Genomic DNA, 26,571 nt, shown 5'->3' with positions numbered 1-26,571 from the left:
CCAGCCTGGAGATCGCTGTGGAATGTGTTGGCGCAAGGGCGACTAAAGAGCAGGAGTGATGGCACCAAAAGGTCTCAGGAGAGTGCTGGAAAATGGCTGGGCCGTGGAGCCTAAGCAGGATGTAGGATGGGGGCTAGCTAGGTGGGGGTTGCGCCTGGCCGTTGTTTTGCTGCTATAGGGGACTGGATGCGTGGCAATCTCCTGAGGGAGGGAGGTAGAGAGAAGAAAGTGTATTTTTGAAAGAAGGGGTGAGATTGTATAAGTGGGCTTGTAAAAAGTGTAGGCTTGGTTGGGCAGGGGTGATTTTGTAGGATGTAGGTGTGCAGGAGGGCTTGCAGAGAGGGAGAGCGCTTTGGGTAAAAGTGAATGTAAAAAGAGGCATTATGGGAGAGTGACTGACCCCTGGTGGAAGAAAAGCAAAAGCCTACAGCACCTGGTATTCCCAGGCGGTCTCCCATCCAAGTACTAACCAGGCCCGACCCTGCTTAGCTTCCGAGATCAGACGAGAGCGGGCGCATTCAGGGTGGTGTGGCCGTAGGCGAAGCTCATGGTCTCTTTCAAGCTTCTTGTACTTGTCACCGGCAGCCTGGCTCCGCCTTTCCTTGACTTTACTACAATCAGCTGTGCCTTTTCACAAGCATGGCAGCACACCGCACTTTGTCGTGTCGTCTCTCCTCTCGCTTGCTCTCCTCAAGCCCGTCCCTGCCTCCTGCTGCTTTGCTCCCTCTTTAACCTCTTCCTGCCTGCACCTTCTCACGCACACACCACATCCTCAGCCTTGCTTCCACGGCTCCTTTCTGGCTTCCCCTGGCCTGACTTTAACCCTTTTCGCTGACAAGGCTTTGCACCACAGGAAGAAGAAGAAGAGCAGCAGGTTGCATGTAGCGCGGGGCCTTATGCCTGCACTTGTTTACGCCTTCGCTCTCCTAGCAGGTGGCCAGCCCATGGATCTCCAGAACCTGCCTTCTGTTCCGTTGGCTACTGGAAGCTGACTGCTGGGGAGGAAGCCAGTACATCTACCCCCCTGGCTACCGGAGGACCCCTCACCTATACCAGGCACCATGCCTCACCAGTGGCTGCAGTCAAGCAACTGCTTGACTTGCCCACTAGGTAGACCTTTTCCTGTAGAGTTGCTCCATACCCCACATGTGCCGCCTTACTCAGCCAACTTCTTTTCAATAGGCCTGGAGACCAACATGCATGATGCACCCCTTTCAAGGACTTCAGAGAAGGCTTAGAACACTTGATGCAACTTGACTGAGAAGTCTGGCCCATTACAGTTCAACGTGAACAATGGTCATATCCTGACCCAAACGACCACTGATTGGCTTCCCAGGATTACCTCTACAAGGTAGCAGTTCATGTTGGCCTTTGAGTTGCCATCTCATCCCTTTAAATCCAAACGCATCTGAATTGCACAGATTCTTTGGCTGATTAAGGTGGTAATTAAACTCACTTGTTGCCTTATCTGCATTTAATTAGCCTCAGAACCTGTGTAATTCAGATGTGTTTGGGTTTAAAGGGATGAGGTGGCAACCCTAGTTGGCCTCGTGCAAGTGCTGCCTGATCACCCGAAACGCAGCCTTCCCCTATATTTATATGACCGGTGGGTAGGCTAGATCCAAAAAAACCAGCAGCGCACGCATTACCTCTTTCCCTCCAAGCCTGGGGCAGCCGCTAACTAAAACCGCGCTCCTGTAGGCAACCTGCTGCCTACACCTTAGCCGCTTCAGGGTGCCGGTTTGACGAGGGGTCGGCTCTGTGGCTTCTCTCTGGCTTTGGCAGTCGGCGTGCGTGTTTCCCGTGCTGTCCCCCAGCCTGGAGATCGCTGTGGAATGTGTTGGCGCAAGGGCGACTAAAGAGCAGGAGTGATGGCACCAAAAGGTCTCAGGAGAGTGCTGGAAAATGGCTGGGCCGTGGAGCCTAAGCAGGATGTAGGATGGGGGCTAGCTAGGTGGGGGTTGCGCCTGGCCGTTGTTTTGCTGCTATAGGGGACTGGATGCGTGGCAATCTCCTGAGGGAGGGAGGTAGAGAGAAGAAAGTGTATTTTTGAAAGAAGGGGTGAGATTGTATAAGTGGGCTTGTAAAAAGTGTAGGCTTGGTTGGGCAGGGGTGATTTTGTAGGAGCTAGGTGTGCAGGAGGGCTTGCAGAGAGGGAGAGCGCTTTGGGTAAAAGTGAATGTAAAAAGAGGCATTATGGGAGAGTGACTGACCCCTGGTGGAAGAAAAGCAAAAGCCTACAGCACCTGGTATTCCCAGGCGGTCTCCCATCCAAGTACTAACCAGGCCCGACCCTGCTTAGCTTCCGAGATCAGACGAGAGCGGGCGCATTCAGGGTGGTGTGGCCGTAGGCGAAGCTCATGGTCTCTTTCAAGCTTCTTGTACTTGTCACCGGCAGCCTGGCTCCGCCTTTCCTTGACTTTACTACAATCAGCTGTGCCTTTTCACAAGCATGGCAGCACACCGCACTTTGTCGTGTCGTCTCTCCTCTCGCTTGCTCTCCTCAAGCCTGTCCCTGCCTCCTGCTGCTTTGCTCCCTCTTTAACCTCTTCCTGCCTGCACCTTCTCACGCACACACCACATCCTCAGCCTTGCTTCCACGGCTCCTTTCTGGCTTCCCCTGGCCTGACTTTAACCCTTTTCGCTGACAAGGCTTTGCACCACAGGAAGAAGAAGAGCAGCAGGTTGCATGTAGCGCGGGGCCTTATGCCTGCACTTGTTTACGCCTTCGCTCTCCTAGCAGGTGGCCAGCCCATGGATCTCCAGAACCTGCCTTCTGTTCCGTTGGCTACTGGAAGCTGACTGCTGGGGAGGAAGCCAGTACATCTACCCCCCTGGCTACCGGAGGACCCCTCACCTATAACAGGCACCATGCCTCACCAGTGGCTGCAGTCAAGCAACTGCTTGACTTGCCCACTAGGTAGACCTTTTCCTGTAGAGCTGCTCCATACCCCACATGTGCCGCCTTACTCACCCAACTTCTTTTCAATAGGCCTGGAGACCAACATGCATGATGCACCCCTTTCAAGGACTTCAGAGAAGGCTTAGAACACTTGATGCAACTTGACTGAGAAGTCTGGCCCATTACAGTTCAACGTGAACAATGGTCATATCCTGACCCAAACGACCACTGATTGGCTTCCCAGGATTACCTCTACAAGGTAGCAGTTCATATTGGCCTTTGAGTTGCCATCTCATCCCTTTAAATCCAAACACATCTGAATTGCACAGATTCTTTGGCTGATTAAGGTGGTAATTAAACTCACTTGTTGCCTTATCTGCATTTAATTAGCCTCAGAACCTGTGTAATTCAGATGTGTTTGGGTTTAAAGGGATGAGGTGGCAACCCTAGTTGGCCTCGTGCAAGTGCTGCCTGATCACCCGAAACGCAGCCTTCCCCTATATTTATATGACCGGTGGGTAGGCTAGATCCAAAAAAACCAGCAGCGCACGCATTACCTCTTTCCCTCCAAGCCTGGGGCAGCCGCTAACTAAAACCGCGCTCCTGTAGGCAACCTGCTGCCTACACCTTAGCCGCTTCAGGGTGCCGGTTTGACGAGGGGTCGGCTCTGTGGCTTCTCTCTGGCTTTGGCAGTCGGCGTGCGTGTTTCCCCTGCTGTCCCCCAGCCTGGAGATCGCTGTGGAATGTGTTGGCGCAAGGGCGACTAAAGAGCAGGAGTGATGGCACCAAAAGGTCTCAGGAGAGTGCTGGAAAATGGCTGGGCCGTGGAGCCTAAGCAGGATGTAGGATGGGGGCTAGCTAGGTGGGGGTTGCGCCTGGCCGTTGTTTTGCTGCTATAGGGGACTGGATGCGTGGCAATCTCCTGAGGGAGGGAGGTAGAGAGAAGAAAGTGTATTTTTGAAAGAAGGGGTGAGATTGTATAAGTGGGCTTGTAAAAAGTGTAGGCTTGGTTGGGCAGGGGTGATTTTGTAGGATGTAGGTGTGCAGGAGGGCTTGCAGAGAGGGAGAGCGCTTTGGGTAAAAGTGAATGTAAAAAGAGGCATTATGGGAGAGTGACTGACCCCTGGTGGAAGAAAAGCAAAAGCCTACAGCACCTGGTATTCCCAGGCGGTCTCCCATCCAAGTACTAACCAGGCCCGACCCTGCTTAGCTTCCGAGATCAGACGAGAGCGGGCGCATTCAGGGTGGTGTGGCCGTAGGCGAAGCTCATGGTCTCTTTCAAGCTTCTTGTACTTGTCACCGGCAGCCTGGCTCCGCCTTTCCTTGACTTTACTACAATCAGCTGTGCCTTTTCACAAGCATGGCAGCACACCGCACTTTGTCGTGTCGTCTCTCCTCTCGCTTGCTCTCCTCAAGCCCGTCCCTGCCTCCTGCTGCTTTGCTCCCTCTTTAACCTCTTCCTGCCTGCACCTTCTCACGCACACACCACATCCTCAGCCTTGCTTCCACGGCTCCTTTCTGGCTTCCCCTGGCCTGACTTTAACCCTTTTCGCTGACAAGGCTTTGCACCACAGGAAGAAGAAGAAGAGCAGCAGGTTGCATGTAGCGCGGGGCCTTATGCCTGCACTTGTTTACGCCTTCGCTCTCCTAGCAGGTGGCCAGCCCATGGATCTCCAGAACCTGCCTTCTGTTCCGTTGGCTACTGGAAGCTGACTGCTGGGGAGGAAGCCAGTACATCTACCCCCCTGGCTACCGGAGGACCCCTCACCTATAACAGGCACCATGCCTCACCAGTGGCTGCAGTCAAGCAACTGCTTGACTTGCCCACTAGGTAGACCTTTTCCTGTAGAGCTGCTCCATACCCCACATGTGCCGCCTTACTCACCCAACTTCTTTTCAATAGGCCTGGAGACCAACATGCATGATGCACCCCTTTCAAGGACTTCAGAGAAGGCTTAGAACACTTGATGCAACTTGACTGAGAAGTCTGGCCCATTACAGTTCAACGTGAACAATGGTCATATCCTGACCCAAACGACCACTGATTGGCTTCCCAGGATTACCTCTACAAGGTAGCAGTTCATATTGGCCTTTGAGTTGCCATCTCATCCCTTTAAATCCAAACACATCTGAATTGCACAGATTCTTTGGCTGATTAAGGTGGTAATTAAACTCACTTGTTGCCTTATCTGCATTTAATTAGCCTCAGAACCTGTGTAATTCAGATGTGTTTGGGTTTAAAGGGATGAGGTGGCAACCCTAGTTGGCCTCGTGCAAGTGCTGCCTGATCACCCGAAACGCAGCCTTCCCCTATATTTATATGACCGGTGGGTAGGCTAGATCCAAAAAAACCAGCAGCGCACGCATTACCTCTTTCCCTCCAAGCCTGGGGCAGCCGCTAACTAAAACCGCGCTCCTGTAGGCAACCTGCTGCCTACACCTTAGCCGCTTCAGGGTGCCGGTTTGACGAGGGGTCGGCTCTGTGGCTTCTCTCTGGCTTTGGCAGTCGGCGTGCGTGTTTCCCCTGCTGTCCCCCAGCCTGGAGATCGCTGTGGAATGTGTTGGCGCAAGGGCGACTAAAGAGCAGGAGTGATGGCACCAAAAGGTCTCAGGAGAGTGCTGGAAAATGGCTGGGCCGTGGAGCCTAAGCAGGATGTAGGATGGGGGCTAGCTAGGTGGGGGTTGCGCCTGGCCGTTGTTTTGCTGCTATAGGGGACTGGATGCGTGGCAATCTCCTGAGGGAGGGAGGTAGAGAGAAGAAAGTGTATTTTTGAAAGAAGGGGTGAGATTGTATAAGTGGGCTTGTAAAAAGTGTAGGCTTGGTTGGGCAGGGGTGATTTTGTAGGATGTAGGTGTGCAGGAGGGCTTGCAGAGAGGGAGAGCGCTTTGGGTAAAAGTGAATGTAAAAAGAGGCATTATGGGAGAGTGACTGACCCCTGGTGGAAGAAAAGCAAAAGCCTACAGCACCTGGTATTCCCAGGCGGTCTCCCATCCAAGTACTAACCTGGCCCGACCCTGCTTAGCTTCCGAGATCAGACGAGAGCGGGCGCATTCAGGGTGGTGTGGCCGTAGGCGAAGCTCATGGTCTCTTTCAAGCTTCTTGTACTTGTCACCGGCAGCCTGGCTCCGCCTTTCCTTGACTTTACTACAATCAGCTGTGCCTTTTCACAAGCATGGCAGCACACCGCACTTTGTCGTGTCGTCTCTCCTCTCGCTTGCTCTCCTCAAGCCCGTCCCTGCCTCCTGCTGCTTTGCTCCCTCTTTAACCTCTTCCTGCCTGCACCTTCTCACGCACACACCACATCCTCAGCCTTGCTTCCACGGCTCCTTTCTGGCTTCCCCTGGCCTGACTTTAACCCTTTTCGCTGACAAGGCTTTGCACCACAGGAAGAAGAAGAAGAGCAGCAGGTTGCATGTAGCGCGGGGCCTTATGCCTGCACTTGTTTACGCCTTCGCTCTCCTAGCAGGTGGCCAGCCCATGGATCTCCAGAACCTGCCTTCTGTTCCGTTGGCTACTGGAAGCTGACTGCTGGGGAGGAAGCCAGTACATCTACCCCCCTGGCTACCGGAGGACCCCTCACCTATAACAGGCACCATGCCTCACCAGTGGCTGCAGTCAAGCAACTGCTTGACTTGCCCACTAGGTAGACCTTTTCCTGTAGAGCTGCTCCATACCCCACATGTGCCGCCTTACTCACCCAACTTCTTTTCAATAGGCCTGGAGACCAACATGCATGATGCACCCCTTTCAAGGACTTCAGAGAAGGCTTAGAACACTTGATGCAACTTGACTGAGAAGTCTGGCCCATTACAGTTCAACGTGAACAATGGTCATATCCTGACCCAAACGACCACTGATTGGCTTCCCAGGATTACCTCTACAAGGTAGCAGTTCATATTGGCCTTTGAGTTGCCATCTCATCCCTTTAAATCCAAACACATCTGAATTGCACAGATTCTTTGGCTGATTAAGGTGGTAATTAAACTCACTTGTTGCCTTATCTGCATTTAATTAGCCTCAGAACCTGTGTAATTCAGATGTGTTTGGGTTTAAAGGGATGAGGTGGCAACCCTAGTTGGCCTCGTGCAAGTGCTGCCTGATCACCCGAAACCCAGCCTTCCCCTATATTTATATGACCGGTGGGTAGGCTAGATCCAAAAAAACCAGCAGCGCACGCATTACCTCTTTCCCTCCAAGCCTGGGGCAGCCGCTAACTAAAACCGCGCTCCTGTAGGCAACCTGCTGCCTACACCTTAGCCGCTTCAGGGTGCCGGTTTGACGAGGGGTCGGCTCTGTGGCTTCTCTCTGGCTTTGGCAGTCGGCGTGCGTGTTTCCCGTGCTGTCCCCCAGCCTGGAGATCGCTGTGGAATGTGTTGGCGCAAGGGCGACTAAAGAGCAGGAGTGATGGCACCAAAAGGTCTCAGGAGAGTGCTGGAAAATGGCTGGGCCGTGGAGCCTAAGCAGGATGTAGGATGGGGGCTAGCTAGGTGGGGGTTGCGCCTGGCCGTTGTTTTGCTGCTATAGGGGACTGGATGCGTGGCAATCTCCTGAGGGAGGGAGGTAGAGAGAAGAAAGTGTATTTTTGAAAGAAGGGGTGAGATAGTATAAGTGGGCTTGTAAAAAGTGTAGGCTTGGTTGGGCAGGGGTGATTTTGTAGGAGCTAGGTGTGCAGGAGGGCTTGCAGAGAGGGAGAGCGCTTTGGGTAAAAGTGAATGTAAAAAGAGGCATTATGGGAGAGTGACTGACCCCTGGTGGAAGAAAAGCAAAAGCCTACAGCACCTGGTATTCCCAGGCGGTCTCCCATCCAAGTACTAACCAGGCCCGACCCTGCTTAGCTTCCGAGATCAGACGAGAGCGGGCGCATTCAGGGTGGTGTGGCCGTAGGTGAAGCTCATGGTCTCTTTCAAGCTTCTTGTACTTGTCACCGGCAGCCTGGCTCCGCCTTTCCTTGACTTTACTACAATCAGCTGTGCCTTTTCACAAGCATGGCAGCACACCGCACTTTGTCGTGTCGTCTCTCCTCTCGCTTGCTCTCCTCAAGCCCGTCCCTGCCTCCTGCTGCTTTGCTCCCTCTTTAACCTCTTCCTGCCTGCACCTTCTCACGCACACACCACATCCTCAGCCTTGCTTCCACGGCTCCTTTCTGGCTTCCCCTGGCCTGACTTTAACCCTTTTCGCTGACAAGGCTTTGCACCACAGGAAGAAGAAGAAGAGCAGCAGGTTGCATGTAGCGCGGGGCCTTATGCCTGCACTTGTTTACGCCTTCGCTCTCCTAGCAGGTGGCCAGCCCATGGATCTCCAGAACCTGCCTTCTGTTCCGTTGGCTACTGGAAGCTGACTGCTGGGGAGGAAGCCAGTACATCTACCCCCCTGGCTACCGGAGGACCCCTCACCTATACCAGGCACCATGCCTCACCAGTGGCTGCAGTCAAGCAACTGCTTGACTTGCCCACTAGGTAGACCTTTTCCTGTAGAGTTGCTCCATACCCCAAATGTGCCGCCTTACTCACCCAACTTCTTTTCAATAGGCCTGGAGACCAACATGCATGATGCACCCCTTTCAAGGACTTCAGAGAAGGCTTAGAACACTTGATGCAACTTGACTGAGAAGTCTGGCCCATTACAGTTCAACGTGAACAATGGTCATATCCTGACCCAAACGACCACTGATTGGCTTCCCAGGATTACCTCTACAAGGTAGCAGTTCATATTGGCCTTTGAGTTGCCATCCCATCCCTTTAAATCCAAACGCATCTGAATTGCACAGATTCTTTGGCTGATTAAGGTGGTAATTAAACTCACTTGTTGCCTTATCTGCATTTAATTAGCCTCAGAACCTGTGTAATTCAGATGTGTTTGGGTTTAAAGGGATGAGGTGGCAACCCTAGTTGGCCTCGTGCAAATGCTGCCTGATCACCCGAAACGCAGCCTTCCCCTATATTTATATGACCGGTGGGTAGGCTAGATCCAAAAAAACCAGCAGCGCACGCATTACCTCTTTCCCTCCAAGCCTGGGGCAGCCGCTAACTAAAACCGCGCTCCTGTAGGCAACCTGCTGCCTACACCTTAGCCGCTTCAGGGTGCCGGTTTGACGAGGGGTCGGCTCTGTGGCTTCTCTCTGGCTTTGGCAGTCGGCGTGCGTGTTTCCCCTGCTGTCCCCCAGCCTGGAGATCGCTGTGGAATGTGTTGGCGCAAGGGCGACTAAAGAGCAGGAGTGATGGCACCAAAAGGTCTCAGGAGAGTGCTGGAAAATGGCTGGGCCGTGGAGCCTAAGCAGGATGTAGGATGGGGGCTAGCTAGGTGGGGGTTGCGCCTGGCCGTTGTTTTGCTGCTATAGGGGACTGGATGCGTGGCAATCTCCTGAGGGAGGGAGGTAGAGAGAAGAAAGTGTATTTTTGAAAGAAGGGGTGAGATTGTATAAGTGGGCTTGTAAAAAGTGTAGGCTTGGTTGGGCAGGGGTGATTTTGTAGGAGCTAGGTGTGCAGGAGGGCTTGCAGAGAGGGAGAGCGCTTTGGGTAAAAGTGAATGTAAAAAGAGGCATTATGGGAGAGTGACTGACCCCTGGTGGAAGAAAAGCAAAAGCCTACAGCACCTGGTATTCCCAGGCGGTCTCCCATCCAAGTACTAACCAGGCCCGACCCTGCTTAGCTTCCGAGATCAGACGAGAGCGGGCACATTCAGGGTGGTGTGGCCGTAGGCGAAGCTCATGGTCTCTTTCAAGCTTCTTGTACTTGTCACCGGCAGCCTGGCTCCGCCTTTCCTTGACTTTACTACAATCAGCTGTGCCTTTTCACAAGCATGGCAGCACACCGCACTTTGTCGTGTCGTCTCTCCTCTCGCTTGCTCTCCTCAAGCCCGTCCCTGCCTCCTGCTGCTTTGCTCCCTCTTTAACCTCTTCCTGCCTGCACCTTCTCACGCACACACCACATCCTCAGCCTTGCTTCCACGGCTCCTTTCTGGCTTCCCCTGGCCTGACTTTAACCCTTTTCGCTGACAAGGCTTTGCACCACAGGAAGAAGAAGAGCAGCAGGTTGCATGTAGCGCGGGGCCTTATGCCTGCACTTGTTTACGCCTTCGCTCTCCTAGCAGGTGGCCAGCCCATGGATCTCCAGAACCTGCCTTCTGTTCCGTTGGCTACTGGAAGCTGACTGCTGGGGAGGAAGCCAGTACATCTACCCCCCTGGCTACCGGAGGACCCCTCACCTATACCAGGCACCATGCCTCACCAGTGGCTGCAGTCAAGCAACTGCTTGACTTGCCCACTAGGTAGACCTTTTCCTGTAGAGCTGCTCCATACCCCACATGTGCCGCCTTACTCACCCAACTTCTTTTCAATAGGCCTGGAGACCAACATGCATGATGCACCCCTTTCAAGGACTTCAGAGAAGGCTTAGAACACTTGATGCAACTTGACTGAGAAGTCTGGCCCATTACAGTTCAACGTGAACAATGGTCATATCCTGACCCAAACGACCACTGATTGGCTTCCCAGGATTACCTCTACAAGGTAGCAGTTCATGTTGGCCTTTGAGTTGCCATCTCATCCCTTTAAATCCAAACGCATCTGAATTGCACAGATTCTTTGGCTGATTAAGGTGGTAATTAAACTCACTTGTTGCCTTATCTGCATTTAATTAGCCTCAGAACCTGTGTAATTCAGATGTGTTTGGGTTTAAAGGGATGAGGTGGCAACCCTAGTTGGCCTCGTGCAAGTGCTGCCTGATCACCCGAAACCCAGCCTTCCCCTATATTTATATGACCGGTGGGTAGGCTAGATCCAAAAAAACCAGCAGCGCACGCATTACCTCTTTCCCTCCAAGCCTGGGGCAGCCGCTAACTAAAACCGCGCTCCTGTAGGCAACCTGCTGCCTACACCTTAGCCGCTTCAGGGTGCCGGTTTGACGAGGGGTCGGCTCTGTGGCTTCTCTCTGGCTTTGGCAGTCGGCGTGCGTGTTTCCCGTGCTGTCCCCCAGCCTGGAGATCGCTGTGGAATGTGTTGGCGCAAGGGCGACTAAAGAGCAGGAGTGATGGCACCAAAAGGTCTCAGGAGAGTGCTGGAAAATGGCTGGGCCGTGGAGCCTAAGCAGGATGTAGGATGGGGGCTAGCTAGGTGGGGGTTGCGCCTGGCCGTTGTTTTGCTGCTATAGGGGACTGGATGCGTGGCAATCTCCTGAGGGAGGGAGGTAGAGAGAAGAAAGTGTATTTTTGAAAGAAGGGGTGAGATTGTATAAGTGGGCTTGTAAAAAGTGTAGGCTTGGTTGGGCAGGGGTGATTTTGTAGGAGCTAGGTGTGCAGGAGGGCTTGCAGAGAGGGAGAGCGCTTTGGGTAAAAGTGAATGTAAAAAGAGGCATTATGGGAGAGTGACTGACCCCTGGTGGAAGAAAAGCAAAAGCCTACAGCACCTGGTATTCCCAGGCGGTCTCCCATCCAAGTACTAACCAGGCCCGACCCTGCTTAGCTTCCGAGATCAGACGAGAGCGGGCGCATTCAGGGTGGTGTGGCTGTAGGCGAAGCTCATGGTCTCTTTCAAGCTTCTTGTACTTGTCACCGGCAGCCTGGCTCCGCCTTTCCTTGACTTTACTACAATCAGCTGTGCCTTTTCACAAGCATGGCAGCACACCGCACTTTGTCGTGTCGTCTCTCCTCTCGCTTGCTCTCCTCAAGCCCGTCCCTGCCTCCTGCTGCTTTGCTCCCTCTTTAACCTCTTCCTGCCTGCACCTTCTCACGCACACACCACATCCTCAGCCTTGCTTCCACGGCTCCTTTCTGGCTTCCCCTGGCCTGACTTTAACCCTTTTCGCTGACAAGGCTTTGCACCACAGGAAGAAGAAGAGCAGCAGGTTGCATGTAGCGCGGGGCCTTATGCCTGCACTTGTTTACGCCTTCGCTCTCCTAGCAGGTGGCCAGCCCATGGATCTCCAGAACCTGCCTTCTGTTCCGTTGGCTACTGGAAGCTGACTGCTGGGGAGGAAGCCAGTACATCTACCCCCCTGGCTACCGGAGGACCCCTCACCTATACCAGGCACCATGCCTCACCAGTGGCTGCAGTCAAGCAACTGCTTGACTTGCCCACTAGGTAGACCTTTTCCTGTAGAGTTGCTCCATACCCCAAATGTGCCGCCTTACTCACCCAACTTCTTTTCAATAGGCCTGGAGACCAACATGCATGATGCACCCCTTTCAAGGACTTCAGAGAAGGCTTAGAACACTTGATGCAACTTGACTGAGAAGTCTGGCCCATTACAGTTCAACGTGAACAATGGTCATATCCTGACCCAAACGACCACTGATTGGCTTCCCAGGATTACCTCTACAAGGTAGCAGTTCATATTGGCCTTTGAGTTGCCATCTCATCCCTTTAAATCCAAACACATCTGAATTGCACAGATTCTTTGGCTGATTAAGGTGGTAATTAAACTCACTTGTTGCCTTATCTGCATTTAATTAGCCTCAGAACCTGTGTAATTCAGATGTGTTTGGGTTTAAAGGGATGAGGTGGCAACCCTAGTTGGCCTCGTGCAAGTGCTGCCTGATCACCCGAAACGCAGCCTTCCCCTATATTTATATGACCGGTGGGTAGGCTAGATCCAAAAAAACCAGCAGCGCACGCATTACCTCTTTCCCTCCAAGCCTGGGGCAGCCGCTAACTAAAACCGCGCTCCTGTAGGCAACCTGCTGCCTACACCTTAGCCGCTTCAGGGTGCCGGTTTGACGAGGGGTCGGCTCTGTGGCTTCTCTCTGGCTTTGGCAGTCGGCGTGCGTGTTTCCCGTGCTGTCCCCCAGCCTGGAGATCGCTGTGGAATGTGTTGGCGCAAGGGCGACTAAAGAGCAGGAGTGATGGCACCAAAAGGTCTCAGGAGAGTGCTGGAAAATGGCTGGGCCGTGGAGCCTAAGCAGGATGTAGGATGGGGGCTAGCTAGGTGGGGGTTGCGCCTGGCCGTTGTTTTGCTGCTATAGGGGACTGGATGCGTGGCAATCTCCTGAGGGAGGGAGGTAGAGAGAAGAAAGTGTATTTTTGAAAGAAGGGGTGAGATTGTATAAGTGGGCTTGTAAAAAGTGTAGGCTTGGTTGGGCAGGGGTGATTTTGTAGGATGTAGGTGTGCAGGAGGGCTTGCAGAGAGGGAGAGCGCTTTGGGTAAAAGTGAATGTAAAAAGAGGCATTATGGGAGAGTGACTGACCCCTGGTGGAAGAAAAGCAAAAGCCTACAGCACCTGGTATTCCCAGGCGGTCTCCCATCCAAGTACTAACCAGGCCCGACCCTGCTTAGCTTCCGAGATCAGACGAGAGCGGGCGCATTCAGGGTGGTGTGGCCGTAGGCGAAGCTCATGGTCTCTTTCAAGCTTCTTGTACTTGTCACCGGCAGCCTGGCTCCGCCTTTCCTTGACTTTACTACAATCAGCTGTGCCTTTTCACAAGCATGGCAGCACACCGCACTTTGTCGTGTCGTCTCTCCTCTCGCTTGCTCTCCTCAAGCCCGTCCCTGCCTCCTGCTGCTTTGCTCCCTCTTTAACCTCTTCCTGCCTGCACCTTCTCACGCACACACCACATCCTCAGCCTTGCTTCCACGGCTCCTTTCTGGCTTCCCCTGGCCTGACTTTAACCCTTTTCGCTGACAAGGCTTTGCACCACAGGAAGAAGAAGAAGAGCAGCAGGTTGCATGTAGCGCGGGGCCTTATGCCTGCACTTGTTTACGCCTTCGCTCTCCTAGCAGGTGGCCAGCCCATGGATCTCCAGAACCTGCCTTCTGTTCCGTTGGCTACTGGAAGCTGACTGCTGGGGAGGAAGCCAGTACATCTACCCCCCTGGCTACCGGAGGACCCCTCACCTATACCAGGCACCATGCCTCACCAGTGGCTGCAGTCAAGCAACTGCTTGACTTGCCCACTAGGTAGACCTTTTCCTGTAGAGTTGCTCCATACCCCACATGTGCCGCCTTACTCAGCCAACTTCTTTTCAATAGGCCTGGAGACCAACATGCATGATGCACCCCTTTCAAGGACTTCAGAGAAGGCTTAGAACACTTGATGCAACTTGACTGAGAAGTCTGGCCCATTACAGTTCAACGTGAACAATGGTCATATCCTGACCCAAACGACCACTGATTGGCTTCCCAGGATTACCTCTACAAGGTAGCAGTTCATGTTGGCCTTTGAGTTGCCATCTCATCCCTTTAAATCCAAACGCATCTGAATTGCACAGATTCTTTGGCTGATTAAGGTGGTAATTAAACTCACTTGTTGCCTTATCTGCATTTAATTAGCCTCAGAACCTGTGTAATTCAGATGTGTTTGGGTTTAAAGGGATGAGGTGGCAACCCTAGTTGGCCTCGTGCAAGTGCTGCCTGATCACCCGAAACGCAGCCTTCCCCTATATTTATATGACCGGTGGGTAGGCTAGATCCAAAAAAACCAGCAGCGCACGCATTACCTCTTTCCCTCCAAGCCTGGGGCAGCCGCTAACTAAAACCGCGCTCCTGTAGGCAACCTGCTGCCTACACCTTAGCCGCTTCAGGGTGCCGGTTTGACGAGGGGTCGGCTCTGTGGCTTCTCTCTGGCTTTGGCAGTCGGCGTGCGTGTTTCCCGTGCTGTCCCCCAGCCTGGAGATCGCTGTGGAATGTGTTGGCGCAAGGGCGACTAAAGAGCAGGAGTGATGGCACCAAAAGGTCTCAGGAGAGTGCTGGAAAATGGCTGGGCCGTGGAGCCTAAGCAGGATGTAGGATGGGGGCTAGCTAGGTGGGGGTTGCGCCTGGCCGTTGTTTTGCTGCTATAGGGGACTGGATGCGTGGCAATCTCCTGAGGGAGGGAGGTAGAGAGAAGAAAGTGTATTTTTGAAAGAAGGGGTGAGATTGTATAAGTGGGCTTGTAAAAAGTGTAGGCTTGGTTGGGCAGGGGTGATTTTGTAGGATGTAGGTGTGCAGGAGGGCTTGCAGAGAGGGAGAGCGCTTTGGGTAAAAGTGAATGTAAAAAGAGGCATTATGGGAGAGTGACTGACCCCTGGTGGAAGAAAAGCAAAAGCCTACAGCACCTGGTATTCCCAGGCGGTCTCCCATCCAAGTACTAACCAGGCCCGACCCTGCTTAGCTTCCGAGATCAGACGAGAGCGGGCGCATTCAGGGTGGTGTGGCCGTAGGCGAAGCTCATGGTCTCTTTCAAGCTTCTTGTACTTGTCACCGGCAGCCTGGCTCCGCCTTTCCTCGACTTTACTACAATCAGCTGTGCCTTTTCACAAGCATGGCAGCACACCGCACTTTGTCGTGTCGTCTCTCCTCTCGCTTGCTCTCCTCAAGCCCGTCCCTGCCTCCTGCTGCTTTGCTCCCTCTTTAACCTCTTCCTGCCTGCACCTTCTCACGCACACACCACATCCTCAGCCTTGCTTCCACGGCTCCTTTCTGGCTTCCCCTGGCCTGACTTTAACCCTTTTCGCTGACAAGGCTTTGCACCACAGGAAGAAGAAGAAGAGCAGCAGGTTGCATGTAGCGCGGGGCCTTATGCCTGCACTTGTTTACGCCTTCGCTCTCCTAGCAGGTGGCCAGCCCATGGATCTCCAGAACCTGCCTTCTGTTCCGTTGGCTACTGGAAGCTGACTGCTGGGGAGGAAGCCAGTACATCTACCCCCCTGGCTACCGGAGGACCCCTCACCTATACCAGGCACCATGCCTCACCAGTGGCTGCAGTCAAGCAACTGCTTGACTTGCCCACTAGGTAGACCTTTTCCTGTAGAGTTGCTCCATACCCCACATGTGCCGCCTTACTCAGCCAACTTCTTTTCAATAGGCCTGGAGACCAACATGCATGATGCACCCCTTTCAAGGACTTCAGAGAAGGCTTAGAACACTTGATGCAACTTGACTGAGAAGTCTGGCCCATTACAGTTCAACGTGAACAATGGTCATATCCTGACCCAAACGACCACTGATTGGCTTCCCAGGATTACCTCTACAAGGTAGCAGTTCATGTTGGCCTTTGAGTTGCCATCTCATCCCTTTAAATCCAAACGCATCTGAATTGCACAGATTCTTTGGCTGATTAAGGTGGTAATTAAACTCACTTGTTGCCTTATCTGCATTTAATTAGCCTCAGAACCTGTGTAATTCAGATGTGTTTGGGTTTAAAGGGATGAGGTGGCAACCCTAGTTGGCCTCGTGCAAGTGCTGCCTGATCACCCGAAACGCAGCCTTCCCCTATATTTATATGACCGGTGGGTAGGCTAGATCCAAAAAAACCAGCAGCGCACGCATTACCTCTTTCCCTCCAAGCCTGGGGCAGCCGCTAACTAAAACCGCGCTCCTGTAGGCAACCTGCTGCCTACACCTTAGCCGCTTCAGGGTGCCGGTTTGACGAGGGGTCGGCTCTGTGGCTTCTCTCTGGCTTTGGCAGTCGGCGTGCGTGTTTCCCGTGCTGTCCCCCAGCCTGGAGATCGCTGTGGAATGTGTTGGCGCAAGGGCGACTAAAGAGCAGGAGTGATGGCACCAAAAGGTCTCAGGAGAGTGCTGGAAAATGGCTGGGCCGTGGAGCCTAAGCAGGATGTAGGATGGGGGCTAGCTAGGTGGGGGTTGCGCCTGGCCGTTGTTTTGCTGCTATAGGGGACTGGATGCGTGGCAATCTCCTGAGGGAGGGAGGTAGAGAGAAGAAAGTGTATTTTTGAAAGAAGGGGTGAGATTGTATAAGTGGGCTTGTAAAAAGTGTAGGCTTGGTTGGGCAGGGGTGATTTTGTAGGAGCTAGGTGTGCAGGAGGGCTTGCAGAGAGGGAGAGCGCTTTGGGTAAAAGTGAATGTAAAAAGAGGCATTATGGGAGAGTGACTGACCCCTGGTGGAAGAAAAGCAAAAGCCTACAGCACCTGGTATTCCCAGGCGGTCTCCCATCCAAGTACTAACCAGGCCCGACCCTGCTTAGCTTCCGAGATCAGACGAGAGCGGGCGCATTCAGGGTGGTGTGGCCGTAGGCAAAGCTCATGGTCTCTTTCAAGCTTCTTGTACTTGTCACCGGCAGCCTGGCTCCGCCTTTCCTTGACTTTACTACAATCAGCTGTGCCTTTTCACAAGCATGGCAGCACACCGCACTTTGTCGTGTCGTCTCTCCTCTCGCTTGCTCTCCTCAAGCCCGTCCCTGCCTCCTGCTGCTTTGCTCCCTCTTTAACCTCTTCCTGCCTGCACCTTCTCACGCACACACCACATCCTCAGCCTTGCTTCCACGGCTCCTTTCTGGCTTCCCCTGGCCTGACTTTAACCCTTTTCGCTGACAAGGCTTTGCACCACAGGAAGAAGAAGAGCAGCAGGTTGCATGTAGCGCGGGGCCTTATGCCTGCACTTGTTTACGCCTTCGCTCTCCTAGCAGGTGGCCAGCCCATGGATCTCCAGAACCTGCCTTCTGTTCCGTTGGCTACTGGAAGCTGACTGCTGGGGAGGAAGCCAGTACATCTACCCCCCTGGCTACCGGAGGACCCCTCACCTATACCAGGCACCATGCCTCACCAGTGGCTGCAGTCAAGCAACTGCTTGACTTGCCCACTAGGTAGACCTTTTCCTGTAGAGCTGCTCCATACCCCACATGTGCCGCCTTACTCACCCAACTTCTTTTCAATAGGCCTGGAGACCAACATGCATGATGCACCCCTTTCAAGGACTTCAGAGAAGGCTTAGAACACTTGATGCAACTTGACTGAGAAGTCTGGCCCATTACAGTTCAACGTGAACAATGGTCATATCCTGACCCAAACGACCACTGATTGGCTTCCCAGGATTACCTCTACAAGGTAGCAGTTCATATTGGCCTTTGAGTTGCCATCTCATCCCTTTAAATCCAAACACATCTGAATTGCACAGATTCTTTGGCTGATTAAGGTGGTAATTAAACTCACTTGTTGCCTTATCTGCATTTAATTAGCCTCAGAACCTGTGTAATTCAGATGTGTTTGGGTTTAAAGGGATGAGGTGGCAACCCTAGTTGGCCTCGTGCAAGTGCTGCCTGATCACCCGAAACGCAGCCTTCCCCTATATTTATATGACCGGTGGGTAGGCTAGATCCAAAAAAACCAGCAGCGCACGCATTACCTCTTTCCCTCCAAGCCTGGGGCAGCCGCTAACTAAAACCGCGCTCCTGTAGGCAACCTGCTGCCTACACCTTAGCCGCTTCAGGGTGCCGGTTTGACGAGGGGTCGGCTCTGTGGCTTCTCTCTGGCTTTGGCAGTCGGCGTGCGTGTTTCCCGTGCTGTCCCCCAGCCTGGAGATCGCTGTGGAATGTGTTGGCGCAAGGGCGACTAAAGAGCAGGAGTGATGGCACCAAAAGGTCTCAGGAGAGTGCTGGAAAATGGCTGGGCCGTGGAGCCTAAGCAGGATGTAGGATGGGGGCTAGCTAGGTGGGGGTTGCGCCTGGCCGTTGTTTTGCTGCTATAGGGGACTGGATGCGTGGCAATCTCCTGAGGGAGGGAGGTAGAGAGAAGAAAGTGTATTTTTGAAAGAAGGGGTGAGATTGTATAAGTGGGCTTGTAAAAAGTGTAGGCTTGGTTGGGCAGGGGTGATTTTGTAGGATGTAGGTGTGCAGGAGGGCTTGCAGAGAGGGAGAGCGCTTTGGGTAAAAGTGAATGTAAAAAGAGGCATTATGGGAGAGTGACTGACCCCTGGTGGAAGAAAAGCAAAAGCCTACAGCACCTGGTATTCCCAGGCGGTCTCCCATCCAAGTACTAACCAGGCCCGACCCTGCTTAGCTTCCGAGATCAGACGAGAGCGGGCGCATTCAGGGTGGTGTGGCCGTAGGCGAAGCTCATGGTCTCTTTCAAGCTTCTTGTACTTGTCACCGGCAGCCTGGCTCCGCCTTTCCTTGACTTTACTACAATCAGCTGTGCCTTTTCACAAGCATGGCAGCACACCGCACTTTGTCGTGTCGTCTCTCCTCTCGCTTGCTCTCCTCAAGCCCGTCCCTGCCTCCTGCTGCTTTGCTCCCTCTTTAACCTCTTCCTGCCTGCACCTTCTCACGCACACACCACATCCTCAGCCTTGCTTCCACGGCTCCTTTCTGGCTTCCCCTGGCCTGACTTTAACCCTTTTCGCTGACAAGGCTTTGCACCACAGGAAGAAGAAGAGCAGCAGGTTGCATGTAGCGCGGGGCCTTATGCCTGCACTTGTTTACGCCTTCGCTCTCCTAGCAGGTGGCCAGCCCATGGATCTCCAGAACCTGCCTTCTGTTCCGTTGGCTACTGGAAGCTGACTGCTGGGGAGGAAGCCAGTACATCTACCCCCCTGGCTACCGGAGGACCCCTCACCTATACCAGGCACCATGCCTCACCAGTGGCTGCAGTCAAGCAACTGCTTGACTTGCCCACTAGGTAGACCTTTTCCTGTAGAGCTGCTCCATACCCCACATGTGCCGCCTTACTCACCCAACTTCTTTTCAATAGGCCTGGAGACCAACATGCATGATGCACCCCTTTCAAGGACTTCAGAGAAGGCTTAGAACACTTGATGCAACTTGACTGAGAAGTCTGGCCCATTACAGTTCAACGTGAACAATGGTCATATCCTGACCCAAACGACCACTGATTGGCTTCCCAGGATTACCTCTACAAGGTAGCAGTTCATATTGGCCTTTGAGTTGCCATCTCATCCCTTTAAATCCAAACACATCTGAATTGCACAGATTCTTTGGCTGATTAAGGTGGTAATTAAACTCACTTGTTGCCTTATCTGCATTTAATTAGCCTCAGAACCTGTGTAATTCAGATGTGTTTGGGTTTAAAGGGATGAGGTGGCAACCCTAGTTGGCCTCGTGCAAGTGCTGCCTGATCACCCGAAACCCAGCCTTCCCCTATATTTATATGACCGGTGGGTAGGCTAGATCCAAAAAAACCAGCAGCGCACGCATTACCTCTTTCCCTCCAAGCCTGGGGCAGCCGCTAACTAAAACCGCGCTCCTGTAGGCAACCTGCTGCCTACACCTTAGCCGCTTCAGGGTGCCGGTTTGACGAGGGGTCGGCTCTGTGGCTTCTCTCTGGCTTTGGCAGTCGGCGTGCGTGTTTCCCGTGCTGTCCCCCAGCCTGGAGATCGCTGTGGAATGTGTTGGCGCAAGGGCGACTAAAGAGCAGGAGTGATGGCACCAAAAGGTCTCAGGAGAGTGCTGGAAAATGGCTGGGCCGTGGAGCCTAAGCAGGATGTAGGATGGGGGCTAGCTAGGTGGGGGTTGCGCCTGGCCGTTGTTTTGCTGCTATAGGGGACTGGATGCGTGGCAATCTCCTGAGGGAGGGAGGTAGAGAGAAGAAAGTGTATTTTTGAAAGAAGGGGTGAGATTGTATAAGTGGGCTTGTAAAAAGTGTAGGCTTGGTTGGGCAGGGGTGATTTTGTAGGAGCTAGGTGTGCAGGAGGGCTTGCAGAGAGGGAGAGCGCTTTGGGTAAAAGTGAATGTAAAAAGAGGCATTATGGGAGAGTGACTGACCCCTGGTGGAAGAAAAGCAAAAGCCTACAGCACCTGGTATTCCCAGGCGGTCTCCCATCCAAGTACTAACCAGGCCCGACCCTGCTTAGCTTCCGAGATCAGACGAGAGCGGGCGCATTCAGGGTGGTGTGGCCGTAGGCGAAGCTCATGGTCTCTTTCAAGCTTCTTGTACTTGTCACCGGCAGCCTGGCTCCGCCTTTCCTTGACTTTACTACAATCAGCTGTGCCTTTTCACAAGCATGGCAGCACACCGCACTTTGTCGTGTCGTCTCTCCTCTCGCTTGCTCTCCTCAAGCCCGTCCCTGCCTCCTGCTGCTTTGCTCCCTCTTTAACCTCTTCCTGCCTGCACCTTCTCACGCACACACCACATCCTCAGCCTTGCTTCCACGGCTCCTTTCTGGCTTCCCCTGGCCTGACTTTAACCCTTTTCGCTGACAAGGCTTTGCACCACAGGAAGAAGAAGAAGAGCAGCAGGTTGCATGTAGCGCGGGGCCTTATGCCTGCACTTGTTTACGCCTTCGCTCTCCTAGCAGGTGGCCAGCCCATGGATCTCCAGAACCTGCCTTCTGTTCCGTTGGCTACTGGAAGCTGACTGCTGGGGAGGAAGCCAGTACATCTACCCCCCTGGCTACCGGAGGACCCCTCACCTATAACAGGCACCATGCCTCACCAGTGGCTGCAGTCAAGCAACTGCTTGACTTGCCCACTAGGTAGACCTTTTCCTGTAGAGCTGCTCCATACCCCACATGTGCCGCCTTACTCACCCAACTTCTTTTCAATAGGCCTGGAGACCAACATGCATGATGCACCCCTTTCAAGGACTTCAGAGAAGGCTTAGAACACTTGATGCAACTTGACTGAGAAGTCTGGCCCATTACAGTTCAACGTGAACAATGGTCATATCCTGACCCAAACGACCACTGATTGGCTTCCCAGGATTACCTCTACAAGGTAGCAGTTCATGTTGGCCTTTGAGTTGCCATCTCATCCCTTTAAATCCAAACACATCTGAATTGCACAGATTCTTTGGCTGATTAAGGTGGTAATTAAACTCACTTGTTGCCTTATCTGCATTTAATTAGCCTCAGAACCTGTGTAATTCAGATGTGTTTGGGTTTAAAGGGATGAGGTGGCAACCCTAGTTGGCCTCGTGCAAGTGCTGCCTGATCACCCGAAACGCAGCCTTCCCCTATATTTATATGACCGGTGGGTAGGCTAGATCCAAAAAAACCAGCAGCGCACGCATTACCTCTTTCCCTCCAAGCCTGGGGCAGCCGCTAACTAAAACCGCGCTCCTGTAGGCAACCTGCTGCCTACACCTTAGCCGCTTCAGGGTGCCGGTTTGACGAGGGGTCGGCTCTGTGGCTTCTCTCTGGCTTTGGCAGTCGGCGTGCGTGTTTCCCGTGCTGTCCCCCAGCCTGGAGATCGCTGTGGAATGTGTTGGCGCAAGGGCGACTAAAGAGCAGGAGTGATGGCACCAAAAGGTCTCAGGAGAGTGCTGGAAAATGGCTGGGCCGTGGAGCCTAAGCAGGATGTAGGATGGGGGCTAGCTAGGTGGGGGTTGCGCCTGGCCGTTGTTTTGCTGCTATAGGGGACTGGATGCGTGGCAATCTCCTGAGGGAGGGAGGTAGAGAGAAGAAAGTGTATTTTTGAAAGAAGGGGTGAGATTGTATAAGTGGGCTTGTAAAAAGTGTAGGCTTGGTTGGGCAGGGGTGATTTTGTAGGAGCTAGGTGTGCAGGAGGGCTTGCAGAGAGGGAGAGCGCTTTGGGTAAAAGTGAATGTAAAAAGAGGCATTATGGGAGAGTGACTGACCCCTGGTGGAAGAAAAGCAAAAGCCTACAGCACCTGGTATTCCCAGGCGGTCTCCCATCCAAGTACTAACCAGGCCCGACCCTGCTTAGCTTCCGAGATCAGACGAGAGCGGGCGCATTCAGGGTGGTGTGGCCGTAGGCGAAGCTCATGGTCTCTTTCAAGCTTCTTGTACTTGTCACCGGCAGCCTGGCTCCGCCTTTCCTTGACTTTACTACAATCAGCTGTGCCTTTTCACAAGCATGGCAGCACACCGCACTTTGTCGTGTCGTCTCTCCTCTCGCTTGCTCTCCTCAAGCCTGTCCCTGCCTCCTGCTGCTTTGCTCCCTCTTTAACCTCTTCCTGCCTGCACCTTCTCACGCACACACCACATCCTCAGCCTTGCTTCCACGGCTCCTTTCTGGCTTCCCCTGGCCTGACTTTAACCCTTTTCGCTGACAAGGCTTTGCACCACAGGAAGAAGAAGAGCAGCAGGTTGCATGTAGCGCGGGGCCTTATGCCTGCACTTGTTTACGCCTTCGCTCTCCTAGCAGGTGGCCAGCCCATGGATCTCCAGAACCTGCCTTCTGTTCCGTTGGCTACTGGAAGCTGACTGCTGGGGAGGAAGCCAGTACATCTACCCCCCTGGCTACCGGAGGACCCCTCACCTATAACAGGCACCATGCCTCACCAGTGGCTGCAGTCAAGCAACTGCTTGACTTGCCCACTAGGTAGACCTTTTCCTGTAGAGCTGCTCCATACCCCACATGTGCCGCCTTACTCACCCAACTTCTTTTCAATAGGCCTGGAGACCAACATGCATGATGCACCCCTTTCAAGGACTTCAGAGAAGGCTTAGAACACTTGATGCAACTTGACTGAGAAGTCTGGCCCATTACAGTTCAACGTGAACAATGGTCATATCCTGACCCAAACGACCACTGATTGGCTTCCCAGGATTACCTCTACAAGGTAGCAGTTCATATTGGCCTTTGAGTTGCCATCTCATCCCTTTAAATCCAAACACATCTGAATTGCACAGATTCTTTGGCTGATTAAGGTGGTAATTAAACTCACTTGTTGCCTTATCTGCATTTAATTAGCCTCAGAACCTGTGTAATTCAGATGTGTTTGGGTTTAAAGGGATGAGGTGGCAACCCTAGTTGGCCTCGTGCAAGTGCTGCCTGATCACCCGAAACGCAGCCTTCCCCTATATTTATATGACCGGTGGGTAGGCTAGATCCAAAAAAACCAGCAGCGCACGCATTACCTCTTTCCCTCCAAGCCTGGGGCAGCCGCTAACTAAAACCGCGCTCCTGTAGGCAACCTGCTGCCTACACCTTAGCCGCTTCAGGGTGCCGGTTTGACGAGGGGTCGGCTCTGTGGCTTCTCTCTGGCTTTGGCAGTCGGCGTGCGTGTTTCCCCTGCTGTCCCCCAGCCTGGAGATCGCTGTGGAATGTGTTGGCGCAAGGGCGACTAAAGAGCAGGAGTGATGGCACCAAAAGGTCTCAGGAGAGTGCTGGAAAATGGCTGGGCCGTGGAGCCTAAGCAGGATGTAGGATGGGGGCTAGCTAGGTGGGGGTTGCGCCTGGCCGTTGTTTTGCTGCTATAGGGGACTGGATGCGTGGCAATCTCCTGAGGGAGGGAGGTAGAGAGAAGAAAGTGTATTTTTGAAAGAAGGGGTGAGATTGTATAAGTGGGCTTGTAAAAAGTGTAGGCTTGGTTGGGCAGGGGTGATTTTGTAGGATGTAGGTGTGCAGGAGGGCTTGCAGAGAGGGAGAGCGCTTTGGGTAAAAGTGAATGTAAAAAGAGGCATTATGGGAGAGTGACTGACCCCTGGTGGAAGAAAAGCAAAAGCCTACAGCACCTGGTATTCCCAGGCGGTCTCCCATCCAAGTACTAACCAGGCCCGACCCTGCTTAGCTTCCGAGATCAGACGAGAGCGGGCGCATTCAGGGTGGTGTGGCCGTAGGCGAAGCTCATGGTCTCTTTCAAGCTTCTTGTACTTGTCACCGGCAGCCTGGCTCCGCCTTTCCTTGACTTTACTACAATCAGCTGTGCCTTTTCACAAGCATGGCAGCACACCGCACTTTGTCGTGTCGTCTCTCCTCTCGCTTGCTCTCCTCAAGCCCGTCCCTGCCTCCTGCTGCTTTGCTCCCTCTTTAACCTCTTCCTGCCTGCACCTTCTCACGCACACACCACATCCTCAGCCTTGCTTCCACGGCTCCTTTCTGGCTTCCCCTGGCCTGACTTTAACCCTTTTCGCTGACAAGGCTTTGCACCACAGGAAGAAGAAGAAGAGCAGCAGGTTGCATGTAGCGCGGGGCCTTATGCCTGCACTTGTTTACGCCTTCGCTCTCCTAGCAGGTGGCCAGCCCATGGATCTCCAGAACCTGCCTTCTGTTCCGTTGGCTACTGGAAGCTGACTGCTGGGGAGGAAGCCAGTACATCTACCCCCCTGGCTACCGGAGGACCCCTCACCTATAACAGGCACCATGCCTCACCAGTGGCTGCAGTCAAGCAACTGCTTGACTTGCCCACTAGGTAGACCTTTTCCTGTAGAGCTGCTCCATACCCCACATGTGCCGCCTTACTCACCCAACTTCTTTTCAATAGGCCTGGAGACCAACATGCATGATGCACCCCTTTCAAGGACTTCAGAGAAGGCTTAGAACACTTGATGCAACTTGACTGAGAAGTCTGGCCCATTACAGTTCAACGTGAACAATGGTCATATCCTGACCCAAACGACCACTGATTGGCTTCCCAGGATTACCTCTACAAGGTAGCAGTTCATATTGGCCTTTGAGTTGCCATCTCATCCCTTTAAATCCAAACACATCTGAATTGCACAGATTCTTTGGCTGATTAAGGTGGTAATTAAACTCACTTGTTGCCTTATCTGCATTTAATTAGCCTCAGAACCTGTGTAATTCAGATGTGTTTGGGTTTAAAGGGATGAGGTGGCAACCCTAGTTGGCCTCGTGCAAGTGCTGCCTGATCACCCGAAACGCAGCCTTCCCCTATATTTATATGACCGGTGGGTAGGCTAGATCCAAAAAAACCAGCAGCGCACGCATTACCTCTTTCCCTCCAAGCCTGGGGCAGCCGCTAACTAAAACCGCGCTCCTGTAGGCAACCTGCTGCCTACACCTTAGCCGCTTCAGGGTGCCGGTTTGACGAGGGGTCGGCTCTGTGGCTTCTCTCTGGCTTTGGCAGTCGGCGTGCGTGTTTCCCCTGCTGTCCCCCAGCCTGGAGATCGCTGTGGAATGTGTTGGCGCAAGGGCGACTAAAGAGCAGGAGTGATGGCACCAAAAGGTCTCAGGAGAGTGCTGGAAAATGGCTGGGCCGTGGAGCCTAAGCAGGATGTAGGATGGGGGCTAGCTAGGTGGGGGTTGCGCCTGGCCGTTGTTTTGCTGCTATAGGGGACTGGATGCGTGGCAATCTCCTGAGGGAGGGAGGTAGAGAGAAGAAAGTGTATTTTTGAAAGAAGGGGTGAGATTGTATAAGTGGGCTTGTAAAAAGTGTAGGCTTGGTTGGGCAGGGGTGATTTTGTAGGATGTAGGTGTGCAGGAGGGCTTGCAGAGAGGGAGAGCGCTTTGGGTAAAAGTGAATGTAAAAAGAGGCATTATGGGAGAGTGACTGACCCCTGGTGGAAGAAAAGCAAAAGCCTACAGCACCTGGTATTCCCAGGCGGTCTCCCATCCAAGTACTAACCAGGCCCGACCCTGCTTAGCTTCCGAGATCAGACGAGAGCGGGCGCATTCAGGGTGGTGTGGCCGTAGGCGAAGCTCATGGTCTCTTTCAAGCTTCTTGTACTTGTCACCGGCAGCCTGGCTCCGCCTTTCCTTGACTTTACTACAATCAGCTGTGCCTTTTCACAAGCATGGCAGCACACCGCACTTTGTCGTGTCGTCTCTCCTCTCGCTTGCTCTCCTCAAGCCCGTCCCTGCCTCCTGCTGCTTTGCTCCCTCTTTAACCTCTTCCTGCCTGCACCTTCTCACGCACACACCACATCCTCAGCCTTGCTTCCACGGCTCCTTTCTGGCTTCCCCTGGCCTGACTTTAACCCTTTTCGCTGACAAGGCTTTGCACCACAGGAAGAAGAAGAAGAGCAGCAGGTTGCATGTAGCGCGGGGCCTTATGCCTGCACTTGTTTACGCCTTCGCTCTCCTAGCAGGTGGCCAGCCCATGGATCTCCAGAACCTGCCTTCTGTTCCGTTGGCTACTGGAAGCTGACTGCTGGGGAGGAAGCCAGTACATCTACCCCCCTGGCTACCGGAGGACCCCTCACCTATAACAGGCACCATGCCTCACCAGTGGCTGCAGTCAAGCAACTGCTTGACTTGCCCACTAGGTAGACCTTTTCCTGTAGAGCTGCTCCATACCCCACATGTGCCGCCTTACTCACCCAACTTCTTTTCAATAGGCCTGGAGACCAACATGCATGATGC

At 53.3% G+C, this 26,571-nt stretch overlaps 15 non-coding genes across 15 annotated transcripts; all 15 read right to left on the bottom strand.

The window, feature by feature from the left end:
* Positions 1 to 421: 421 nt before the first annotated feature.
* LOC143999247 (5S ribosomal RNA) lies at positions 422 to 540 on the bottom strand. Its single transcript, XR_013277997.1, has one exon. It is a non-coding gene; the product is annotated as a 5S ribosomal RNA (ribosomal RNA).
* A 1,694-nt stretch (positions 541 to 2,234) lies between these two features.
* On the bottom strand, positions 2,235 to 2,353 carry LOC143999235 (5S ribosomal RNA). Its single transcript, XR_013277996.1, has one exon. It is a non-coding gene; the product is annotated as a 5S ribosomal RNA (ribosomal RNA).
* A 1,691-nt stretch (positions 2,354 to 4,044) lies between these two features.
* LOC143999222 (5S ribosomal RNA) lies at positions 4,045 to 4,163 on the bottom strand. Its single transcript, XR_013277994.1, has one exon. It is a non-coding gene; the product is annotated as a 5S ribosomal RNA (ribosomal RNA).
* Positions 4,164 to 5,857: 1,694 nt separating this feature from the next.
* On the bottom strand, positions 5,858 to 5,976 carry LOC143999105 (5S ribosomal RNA). The gene has a single exon (XR_013277984.1). It is a non-coding gene; the product is annotated as a 5S ribosomal RNA (ribosomal RNA).
* Positions 5,977 to 7,670: 1,694 nt separating this feature from the next.
* On the bottom strand, positions 7,671 to 7,789 carry LOC143999615 (5S ribosomal RNA). Its single transcript, XR_013278080.1, has one exon. It is a non-coding gene; the product is annotated as a 5S ribosomal RNA (ribosomal RNA).
* Positions 7,790 to 9,483: 1,694 nt separating this feature from the next.
* On the bottom strand, positions 9,484 to 9,602 carry LOC143999593 (5S ribosomal RNA). The gene has a single exon (XR_013278061.1). It is a non-coding gene; the product is annotated as a 5S ribosomal RNA (ribosomal RNA).
* Positions 9,603 to 11,293: 1,691 nt separating this feature from the next.
* Positions 11,294 to 11,412, bottom strand: LOC143999569 (5S ribosomal RNA). The gene has a single exon (XR_013278039.1). It is a non-coding gene; the product is annotated as a 5S ribosomal RNA (ribosomal RNA).
* A 1,691-nt stretch (positions 11,413 to 13,103) lies between these two features.
* On the bottom strand, positions 13,104 to 13,222 carry LOC143999210 (5S ribosomal RNA). The gene has a single exon (XR_013277993.1). It is a non-coding gene; the product is annotated as a 5S ribosomal RNA (ribosomal RNA).
* A 1,694-nt stretch (positions 13,223 to 14,916) lies between these two features.
* Positions 14,917 to 15,035, bottom strand: LOC143999198 (5S ribosomal RNA). Its single transcript, XR_013277992.1, has one exon. It is a non-coding gene; the product is annotated as a 5S ribosomal RNA (ribosomal RNA).
* A 1,694-nt stretch (positions 15,036 to 16,729) lies between these two features.
* LOC143999186 (5S ribosomal RNA) lies at positions 16,730 to 16,848 on the bottom strand. The gene has a single exon (XR_013277991.1). It is a non-coding gene; the product is annotated as a 5S ribosomal RNA (ribosomal RNA).
* A 1,691-nt stretch (positions 16,849 to 18,539) lies between these two features.
* Positions 18,540 to 18,658, bottom strand: LOC143999173 (5S ribosomal RNA). Its single transcript, XR_013277990.1, has one exon. It is a non-coding gene; the product is annotated as a 5S ribosomal RNA (ribosomal RNA).
* A 1,691-nt stretch (positions 18,659 to 20,349) lies between these two features.
* On the bottom strand, positions 20,350 to 20,468 carry LOC143999161 (5S ribosomal RNA). Its single transcript, XR_013277989.1, has one exon. It is a non-coding gene; the product is annotated as a 5S ribosomal RNA (ribosomal RNA).
* A 1,694-nt stretch (positions 20,469 to 22,162) lies between these two features.
* Positions 22,163 to 22,281, bottom strand: LOC143999149 (5S ribosomal RNA). The gene has a single exon (XR_013277988.1). It is a non-coding gene; the product is annotated as a 5S ribosomal RNA (ribosomal RNA).
* A 1,691-nt stretch (positions 22,282 to 23,972) lies between these two features.
* Positions 23,973 to 24,091, bottom strand: LOC143999137 (5S ribosomal RNA). The gene has a single exon (XR_013277987.1). It is a non-coding gene; the product is annotated as a 5S ribosomal RNA (ribosomal RNA).
* Positions 24,092 to 25,785: 1,694 nt separating this feature from the next.
* Positions 25,786 to 25,904, bottom strand: LOC143999125 (5S ribosomal RNA). Its single transcript, XR_013277986.1, has one exon. It is a non-coding gene; the product is annotated as a 5S ribosomal RNA (ribosomal RNA).
* Positions 25,905 to 26,571: the final 667 nt, after the last annotated feature.

Source organism: Lithobates pipiens, unplaced genomic scaffold (assembly GCF_037356315.1).
Source record: "Lithobates pipiens isolate NorthernLeopardFrog02 unplaced genomic scaffold, aLitPip1_a1.2 Scaffold_19, whole genome shotgun sequence".
Classification (NCBI taxonomy): domain Eukaryota; kingdom Metazoa; phylum Chordata; class Amphibia; order Anura; family Ranidae; genus Lithobates; species Lithobates pipiens.
This window is presented reverse-complemented; position numbering and strand designations above follow the sequence as displayed.